The sequence below is a fragment of the Geospiza fortis genome, unplaced genomic scaffold (genome assembly GCF_000277835.1).
Source record: "Geospiza fortis unplaced genomic scaffold, GeoFor_1.0 scaffold24, whole genome shotgun sequence".
NCBI lineage: Eukaryota > Metazoa > Chordata > Aves > Passeriformes > Thraupidae > Geospiza > Geospiza fortis.
Genome location: NW_005054432.1, coordinates 608627 through 618590, shown reverse-complemented (window position 1 = coordinate 618590; position 9964 = coordinate 608627). Strand labels below are relative to the sequence as shown.

General features: G+C 39.7%; 1 protein-coding gene across 2 annotated transcripts in view; it reads left to right on the top strand.

Annotated features, from left to right (window-relative positions):
- Positions 1-9233: 9233 nt before the first annotated feature.
- Positions 9234-9964, top strand: part of USP25 (ubiquitin specific peptidase 25) — a 67174-nt gene continuing 66443 nt past the window's right edge. Inside the window, exon 1 of one of the 2 annotated variants that reach the window (XM_031061929.1) lies at positions 9234-9423. The gene's annotated coding sequence lies outside the window, so the exon portion shown is untranslated. The remainder of the gene's footprint in view (positions 9424-9964) is intronic. The other variant, XM_031061930.1, reaches the window with a different exon arrangement.

Below are 9964 nucleotides of genomic sequence, written 5' to 3'. Positions count from 1 at the left end.
TTGAACTGGATGGAAATTGGTGCAATCTTTGTCTTATCCTCTCCCTTGTCCCAGCCCTGGCTCTCACTAAGTTGGCAGGAAATCAATGTATGCAGAGAGTGACTCTCTGATGGTTTATTGGGACCCTGGCCTGGCTTGCCAGAGGTTTGGATCAGTAGTGGTGCTGGCTCCTAGGGACGAGTGGCATCTGGCAACACCAGCCTGAGCTGGCCAGCACTGGCAGGAGCTACAGCCTGGGAAGAACAGCTGACTCCTCAGAAGCAGCTTGTGGTCTGACAGTCCCTGTGAGTGTTATTGTTTGTAAGTATTGCAGGGCCTGGGATCCCACTGATCTGAGGACACTTGGATGTCCAGAGTTGGTTTGTTTGTTCCTAGAATAGGAGCCCTTGTTATCATAAGGGCAGAGTGACAGTGAGGAGCTAGCTTGGTGTTTCCTTGGGAGCACTTTGGTATTGTGCAGAGCAGGGTAAGGCTATCATGATGTCTGTTTGGAGAAAAACAGCCCTATAAATATGCTGAATGTTTGAATGGGCTAGTAGGACTGCTTTTTCCACTTGAGAGTTAAGCCTCTGAAAGGTCTGTGAAGAGCATCAAACATGAGCCAGAAGTGCTTGTCTGTGGTGTGATGGATTAAACTGTGATTGGGATGCAAAGGAAAATATCTCAAAGTATAAAAATGTGGATTTCATGGCAGTGTTGTTTTAGATCAGAAAGACAAGACTGAACATTTTTAATAGTGGCTACAGTAAAATTATACTCTAGGCAATAAACTTTCCTGTGAGGAGAAAGCTTAAGTCTTGATGGTGCTGCCTGGTCAGACACTGTAAAATGGGATGTTTATGCCTGATGGTAAATATCTGTGAACTGAAGAAAAAAATTAGGAAATAAACTTTTAGAACAGAAAGTAGCCAGGAGGTATTGGAAAAATATCATAGAATGATCTAGGTTGGAAGGAACCTCAAAGCTCATTTTATTCCACTCCCCTGCCATGGTCAGGGACACCTTCCACTAGACCAGGTTTTCCAGACTCCATCCAGCCTGGCCTTGAACAGTCCCAGGGATGGAGCATCCACAGCTTTTCTGGGCAGCCTGTGCCAATGCCTCACTGCCCTGACACTAAAGAATTTCTTACTGATATTAATCTAAAACCTACTCTCAGTTTGATGCCATTCCCCTTTGTCCTGTCACTCCAGGCCCTTGTAAATAGTCTCCCTCCATCTTTCCTGTGGGCTCCCTTCAGCTACAATTGGGTCATCTTGAAGTCTTCCCTTTTTCAGGCTGAACAGCCCCGTTTTTCTCAGCCTTTCCTCCTATGTGTGAATTTGTATCCTGCTTCAGCAGGGTGCTGATGATCCCCACAAGCCCCTTCCAACTGCTGCCCCTGTGGTTCTGTATTTGTGTAGTTATGTACACACAGTTTGCTGTGTATCTGCCATCCTCCAGCCTCCTCCTCCTTTCTATCTGTATAGTGTTGCCTCTGGCTGACCCCAGTGGCTTCAGTTTGCCATGGCTTGTGCATGTTTTTGGCAGGTCACTTGGTGTTGAGGTGGGATGGGCTGTGAACCACTGGTACTGTGTCACTGCCCAGCTGTTGTCCATGGGGGGCTCTTGGAGGAATCCTCCTGAATTTATGTGCAGTTTGCAGATAATATGTGCTGCTGCTTTGAAAGACCCCTCCCACTGCTACCAGTAACTAATTACTCCACAAAATTGAACTGGAGCAGAGATTTTTGCTAATTACTGTCACAGTTACTGGAGTACATAAGAATCAAAGCAATTTTTGTAAAGCAAATTTTCCCGTGGTGGTTCCAGTGAATACAACCTGAAGTTTAACTTGTGTCTAGTTAAGTGAAACTGAAGAGCTCATTGGTTTTAGTGTAGTTAATTAATTTCAGAGCTGCTGTCATTAAAGCTCTCTGTTATGCTGAGCAGGGTATGGAGAAATCATGATGGTTTAAAACAAAAAGACCTCAAAAATCTTGGTAATTTTGCATTTCTGACACCTTTTTGTTTTCAGTAAGTACCAAGGCTGCTATCCTTTCTTGATTACCATCCTGTCACTGAGGCTTATTTAGGACTAGCGATCAGTAACAACTGGAAACACTCAAGCAACATTGTTTATAAATCAGTTCAAAGACTAATTTTAAAATTTACCCCTGTGAACTGAGCAGGTGGTTTTCCTGCTCACTGCAAGAGCATTCCCCATGCAGGTGATTACTTGGCTCATAACTTCTGGCTGGTTTTATGTAAATAACTGTCAGAGGTGGGTTTTGCCTTATATTTAGTGTCAGAGAATACAAACCGAACTCCTCAAGCCTCTCCTTAAAATATTATCTCAAAATCTTTAACTATCAGCTTAGATAAAGACAAATGTATATGCTGAGAGTGAAAAAGATTTTTTTTTTTGGCCACATATGAGGTTCAGCATTGTGAGTGTTTATATGAATGCATGATCTCATGTTGTGTAGAAACCTTAACATCAGACATTGAAATTCATTGAGAAGTCACTAGTTAAAGCATGAAAAGCATGGAAATCTGGTGAGGATATTCTGTGTGTTGTCTAGGATCAATATAGGTTACATAAAACTATGATTAAGTAGAATCCTTAATTAGTTTTTTGTGAGAAGAGTGTACACGCCTAAGTAGTGCACTTAAGCCTTTTCCCCTTGCAAGTTTTATTTGGGCTAGGCTGTGGTTGGCTGAAAGTTCCTGCCATACACTGTGTCCTTTTCCTCCTTGAAGGAAGTTTTTGCTCTCAGTCCAGTTGCACTTTGTACAAGCTGCTGCTGTAATTGTCACATTTTGGCAGAGCAGTCCCAGACTGAAAATCTGCTGTCTTTATGCATGTCCTTTGCTCTCCACAGGTGATTTTTGTCTGAACCAAAGCTGAGGTGCATTTGGCATTACAGTGTGTGTAAAAATATATCTTTACCTACTTTCTTAGAGGGTACAATGTCATGTAAGAGGTTTCTCTTTTCATATCCTAACAAAAGGAAGCCCAGATAGCAGATGCTGGGCAAGGGGACCTAATTCTGTTGTACTTTAAGGAGCACCTTAGAGCTGGTGCAGAGATTTAACTTGGTCTTTGCATTAGCAAAATAGTGCTTTAAAAAAGTATGTATACATATAACCACTTTCTAATTTATGTATTTTTATAAATACATTTATTCTGCACATACATGGAGAAAAATCTTGAGGACAGAGCTGGGAAAAGCAAAGCCTTCTGGAGCTGACTGCATGTTTTTTCCTGTGTTTCAGCTCAATATTTTCATGGAAGGAGTTAGTTTTTATTTGCCTATTTGGAACTTGACCAACAGCATATTTAGGAAATGGTTAATATATCTGTGGTGCTGGAAGCTGTAATGTACAGCAGTGTCTGTGGGCCTTTTAACTATTCCTGGGAGATATTATTAATGTGGCAGAAAATTATATTCACAGTAGTAATTGAGGGTCTTTAGCATGCTTGTCCTTTGTATGTTAAACTATTTCTGTTTGTTTGTTTGTAGCAGAAACTTAAAGCCTCTTTATGGAGGATTACATTCCTCTAAGCTCTCAGTGTTCTTCTCATTACAGCAGCATCATATGAGGAAACCAGCTTATTAGCTACTTGTCTGCAAGCAATGCCATTAGCAGGTCCTCTGCAGCACAGGCTTCATTAGAATTGTCTTTAATATAAAATATTTGTGCAGTGTCATTTGAGTTTTCCTCCAATAAATAGGTCTTATAAATCAGTGTTGCACTAGAAAGTAAAGAAAGTGGGATTTGTGTGGAGGGCCTGAGTCAAAATGCCATTCTCAGCCTCTGCATTTTCCTCTTTCTTTCTTTCTTTTTATCTCTAATAAAAGTATTCATCCCTCAGGAATCAGAATCATGGCTTGGGCTGGAAGGCACCTTAAAGATCATCTGGTTCCAACCTCCCTGCCAGTGGCAGTGACACCTTACACTAGACCAGGGCGTGCAGAGCCCCATCCAGCAGCCTGGCCTTGAACACTTCTGGGGATGAGGCACCCACAACCTCCCAGGGCAACCTATTCCAGTGCCTCACCACCCTCACAGTAAAGATTTTTTTCCTGATAATACAATCTAAATGTACTCTGTGTCAGTTTGAAGCCATTGCTCCTTGTCCTGTCGCTCCAGGCTCTTGTAAATAATCTCCATTTTTCTTGTAGGCTCCTGTCATGTGGTGGAAGGCTGCAAGTTACCCTTAAGCCATCTCTGTTTGAGGCTGAACAATCCCAATTCTCTTAACCTTTCCCCACTGGGGAAGTGTTCCACACTTCTAATCAGCTTGGTGCCCCTAGTGCATTTTCATTATGTAGTACATAATTGAAATGTGAACTGTGTAGTGAGGCCACAGATCCTGTTTTCTCCTCCTAATGGTTGGATCATCTCATTCGTTCCTGAACATACAACTTTATCTGTGCTTGGAAATGGAAAAGGGTTGTTTTATCTTCTGAGTTTTTAAGTGCTTGTGTTGCAAATGCAAATATTTGGATGTTGCCATGAATAAAGCTGAAGTTTACATGTGCCTCTTCAGAAGCTGCAGAGAGGAGAAAATAAACAGATCAAAAGGTGGCTAATTTTCCCCCCAAATTTATCTTCGCTGTAATTCAGTATTAGTCAGTTTATGAGATTTGCCTTGTTAAAAAAAACATTTGTGTAATTTAGCTTTTTGCTTTGATTGTAGGAAGTTATCAGAGTTTACAGTACTGTCGTGGAACTAATTTGGGTACAGTATCTCACTAAGCTGATAGTAGTGCAGATCCTTTTCTGCTTCACTGGTGCTGGCAGAGCTACTGAATATGCTATTGTGTGAGGTTATAAACCAGATAATCTTAATTGGCCATTTCCTGAGAGCAAGGGAGAGATGGCTGAAAAAGGAGAGACTTGGAAATAAGGGCATGCATTCCTAATACACAAATTTGGCTTCCATCCAGGAAAATGGGAGAATTTCCTGTTAGTTAAAATCTTCCAAGAGCTGAAAGCCTGAAGATAGAGCGCCTACATACCTCAGGGAACCAGAGGAAAGGGAAAGGCTGGGAATAGCTTGTGCATGAAAGCCCCAGGGGACAGACTGCTGCATGATGTGGTGGGACTGGGGGGTGTGAACAGCTGGATCCAGGGCAGCCATACCATCTCCTTTGTGTGTCCAAGGACTTGGGGCACCCTGCAGCAGCTGTACCAGCACAGGCTGGTGTTGGAGATCAGGTCCTGGGGGCTTTTTAGAGTTGAGACAAATGCGGTTCAGGCTTCATGGAGAATGTGTGTGTGTGACATGTGTGCACATACAGAACCACAGAATTTCTAGGTTGGAAGAGACCTTTTAAGATCATAGAGTCCAATCTATCTTCTAACACCTCAACTAGATCATGGCACCAAGTGCCAGATCCAGTCTTTTTTTAAACACATCAAGGGATGGTGACTCCACCACCTCGCTGGGAAGATGATTCCAGTATTTGACCACTCTTTCTGTGAAAAACCTCCTCCTTAATTCTAGCCTGTATCTTCCTTGGCGCAGCTTGAGACTGTGTCCTCTTGTTCTGTCTGTTGTTGCCTACATACATCCTAACACTGTAGATATTACTGGAGTCTTGACTCACTTAACTGGAGGATCTCTGCTAGAGAAAAGATATGGAATCAGTCATGTCAATTTGAGGATGGGATTGCAAACAGAAGTGGGTACAGGCAAACCTGAAAGAATGCAGGTGGATTTCTTAGCACCTGGTTCTGTTGGACTGATCTGGTTTGTGTGTCCATTTGAAAAGAGAGGCTGCTTATTAAACTGAATTAAAGTACAGTGAGGTATAATTCAGAATTTGAACCTCTGCTGAGGCAAGGCTGGAAAAAACAGGGAATCAGGAAAGAGCTGCATTGAAAAGATACAACAGCTTTTTTATGTTAGAACAGGTAGTTGTGATCTGAAACTTCCCTCACTGTCCTGATTTCATGAGCATGCGTTGGTGTAGGTACTTCAGACACTTGTAAATACTTGTCTGCTGCCTTCTTCATTTCTTATCTTTGTTTTAGCATAGGGTGAGCTCTTTTGGGTATTTTTGGTTATAGCCTGTGAGTGAATTATTATTATAATTGTTTTATATATCTATGTAGTTTTAGACATACGAGGGTCTAGATGCTACAGTCACTTCAACTCAAGTTAGCCCAAGCTTCTTGAGCTTTTAGGGTAAATGTAATCAGAATGAGCATTAATAGGAGTAAGGAGGGTGGTTTGCTTCATATGTAGAAGTCTGTCTGTAGTATTAAATATTTCTTACCATACAGAAGAGACTTAATTGCTTAGCACTAGAAATTGATCTCTAAGCTTCAGTCATGGTTAATAGTAACATAAGTTTTCTGTATGCCACAGTAACCAGAGCTAAAGGAATAATTATTCAAAACAAATAAAATTTAGCCATTTTGACTTTGCAAAGTAGTACAGATGCACTAAATAAAGTCATATCAGGAATTCAGTAATACAAGCTCTCTGAATGTGGTTGCAATTGTTTCATAAGAGTCTTAAGTGAAAATTAAAGGAAAAAGAAAATTGAATCTCATCCTCTGATAGTGAATGAGGAGAGGGTTTGACAGTTGCCTGCTCTGCCACTTGTAATGAAAAGAAATAGAATTACTTGTGTTGATACAGTTTCATGGGTAATAACATACTGCCATTATAACAGTGAAGGAGATAATGACAAGTTAAACATCCAGTTGCAAAAGAGATCAGTGCATATAGTAAAGATGATGGATGCAGTTACATCAGATCTGTGAGGATGAGGGCAGATGGTGAATTTGTGGAAGAGAAGGCTACCAGTTGGAGATTTCAGCTGCCTTATGCAGTTTTACAATTGTTTCTGAAGATTTGTTAGTCCATTAGCAAGTATTAAAAGAATATGTTGATCAGGTGAAAATAATGTCAATTACACTGCTCCTAGAAAGGGAATGTGTTCATTATTTAACTTCTGCATAATTTGAAGTAAGTCAATTAGAAATTAGTGGCAACTTGTCCACATTTAGCTGAAGAAACAGTCATGTCTAAACCAGACAAGTGCCCCAAAGCTCCATTTAAGGTGTTCAGGAGAACTGTTAATTTTCCTCTTAATTCCTGTCACTTCTATCAATGGTGCTTATGGATTCTCCATGTTGTTCTTTTAATTACCAGTTAGAAATTCTGGAGTTGAGTACCTTAAACTCTTGGCCTTAAAAAAAGTATACTTAGATATTTAAATCATCTCTTGATGAGAAATTAGCATCTCTGGGTGCAGTTCTGATCTGTTAAATGTGTATGTCCATGGGAATGGGGCCTTGAAACACAGTTTTTATGCTGGAATGCTGAAATGTGGATGGAAACTACAGATGTCTAAGTTTATAAGTCACAGCTGTGCTCATAAATTAACAGCCAATATTTTGAACTGCTAAGAGATTGTTTGTTGGTAAACTGTCTCTTCTGTCTTTTCTCAGTCTCTGTGAATGATGAATATCCTCCAATCAGCCTTCCCAAGTGTTGTGTATATTGTGGAAGATACAGAAATCTCTTATAACTTGTTTTTGTAATAATTTACACTGAAACTATTTTCTGTTTTGTTCACCATTGTGTTGGTGGCAAATAGAAAAAGAAATGCATTTTATTGCCTTGCCCTTGAATTGGTGCTGCCAATTTTAATGCTGTTGTAATTATTTTTCCCAAATACTCTATTTAATTTCTTTGATTCTTGCCAGGCTTAGGGGCAGGAAAGCAACTTTATGGGGGAAACAAGTCATGGCTTTGTACAGTGCTATGAAATGCACAGAGTAAACAAATGAGGGGGTGAGGGATGGGGATAGAGTGGGAGTTTGTTTTCCTGCATCACTTCACTTTTCTTGTGCCAACAGAAGGGTTTTTAAAAGGAAAAGAAAAAAGAAAGAGGCAAATTGGATTGTTAGCAGTGTCTCTTAGGATCATAAATGAAGGGAAGATTGTGTATGTAATTCATAAACATCCTGAACTATACGCCTTCTATTTCAACTTATTAGGGCATGAAGAAGTGCCTGCCAGGTTAATTTCTCACTGGGGAATTCAGCATTCATGCAGATCTTAATTTCCTCCTCTATACAAAGCAGTGATAAAAGAAGAATAAGGGTATTTGAATATTTGATTCCAGATAATTCAGCTAAAAAATAAGTCTTTTAGAAGAAGTTGCAAGACAATTATAGTTGCTATTTTGAAATGAATTTGGAGACTAGCAGGAGAATGTTTATTTGTTCCTGATAGGAATTATGCTTTTTGTCATGCGAACAAAACCCTGTACTTTACAAAAATTTTCTCTTTCATAGACGAAATTACTGTTTTGAGTTCAGGATGTTGTGGGCAAAGAATAAAAAAGAAAAACCATTTGCAAATATTTTTTCTCCATTTCCCATCTGCCAAAGGAGCAATTGAATTTGTTAGTATGGAGCAATGGTCAATGCTCTGTTTTTTCATGGTTTTAATGGTTAAGATGCTTTTAATGGTTTACAGGAGTTCAAAGATTGTTCCAGCTTAGTGCCTGCTTTTTGCTTCTGTGATGGGATAGCTGAGCATGACCAGAGTGAATCATCTGTTGGCTCTAAACAGGGGTGGGACCAGATTTTTATTTAAGTAAAACAAAACCAAGCCTCAAAATTCTTATAGAGTGAATATTTAAGAGACCCAGAACTTGTTGTCTGTTTCTAATTCCAAGTGTTGCTTTAAACTCAGTCATGGGTGCTGACTTCTGTGATTTGGGAGAGTTGGATTCAACTGGTCTAGAAAGGCAGTTTGGATGGATTCCTTAAGTTCTGTTTCAGTATCAAGAAAGTTGTTTTGTTTGAAATTTTTATAGTATTTCTCTTAAAACCCCTTTAGTGGCCAGCAAAGTTGAATTTCTGGGTTTTGTGTTTGGAATGATTAGGAATTGTTTATGTTAAGGAAATAATGGGGTTGAGAATAACTGGGAGTTAAAGAAGTTGGTTTTAGTGGGTGTTCAGTCAGCTATTTCCACTACTTCCACTGGAAACCAAAGCTATGGAGTTTTATTTGTTTAGGAGGGCCAACTGTGGCTTTATATGGGCTTGAACCACAGAATTTCTATAAGCTTACCCATGTTCCATAAGCTTACCAAGCAAACACACCAAAATGCAAAATCATTACATTTGGGAATTAATGATTCCCAAAAAAGTGCCCAAATTCCAGAAACTTAAGACAAACTCAAGTAATGTAGGTTCTACCCCTTTGTGGTGCATAAACCTCATATGGAGATGCCTTTAATGTTTGTAGAGGAGTGTACTCTGTTAAGACATGGTTTTGCTGTTTTTTGGCTTTAATCTTATTTCAATGATCTGTTTTCTTTTTAGCACCAGCAAACATTTTTAAATCAGCTGAGGGAGATCACCGGTATCAATGACATCCAGGTACTACAACAGGCACTGAAGGTAAGATAAGTGACTAGTAGCTGAATGAGCCTGAATGCATCTTAACTGCCTGTGAAAGCCATAAATCCAACCCTTTCTTACTCTGTCCCTCTCTTCCTTCCCTTCTTTCCCTTCCTTCCTTTTTCCCTTCCCCGCTTGAATTTATTTCAGGGGGAGAAAAAAGCTAATAGTGATTGTTTGTTCACTTTGCATAGAATCTTGTTCTCTTTTGGTACTGACCTGAAAATTAATCAAGTGTTCAAAAATGAAAAGACAGGACTGGTATGACTTGCCTTTAACCTTTGTGTGAATTGTTTTGGGATGCATTGGTGCTGCTACAGATGATCAGCTCCTGAGGAACCAAGTGGTGTTTTCTTGCTCACTGTGTAGAATGAAGAACTGCTTGAACTTGCCAATCTTTGCTAATTTGGTATTGTTTCAATGTTTTTTCAACCATTGTAATTTATTTCACAGCACAGAAGAATTCTTTGATGCAAGTGAAAAATGACCGGTCTCTCTGTATTTTTTATATATATATATATATACAGAATATATATATATA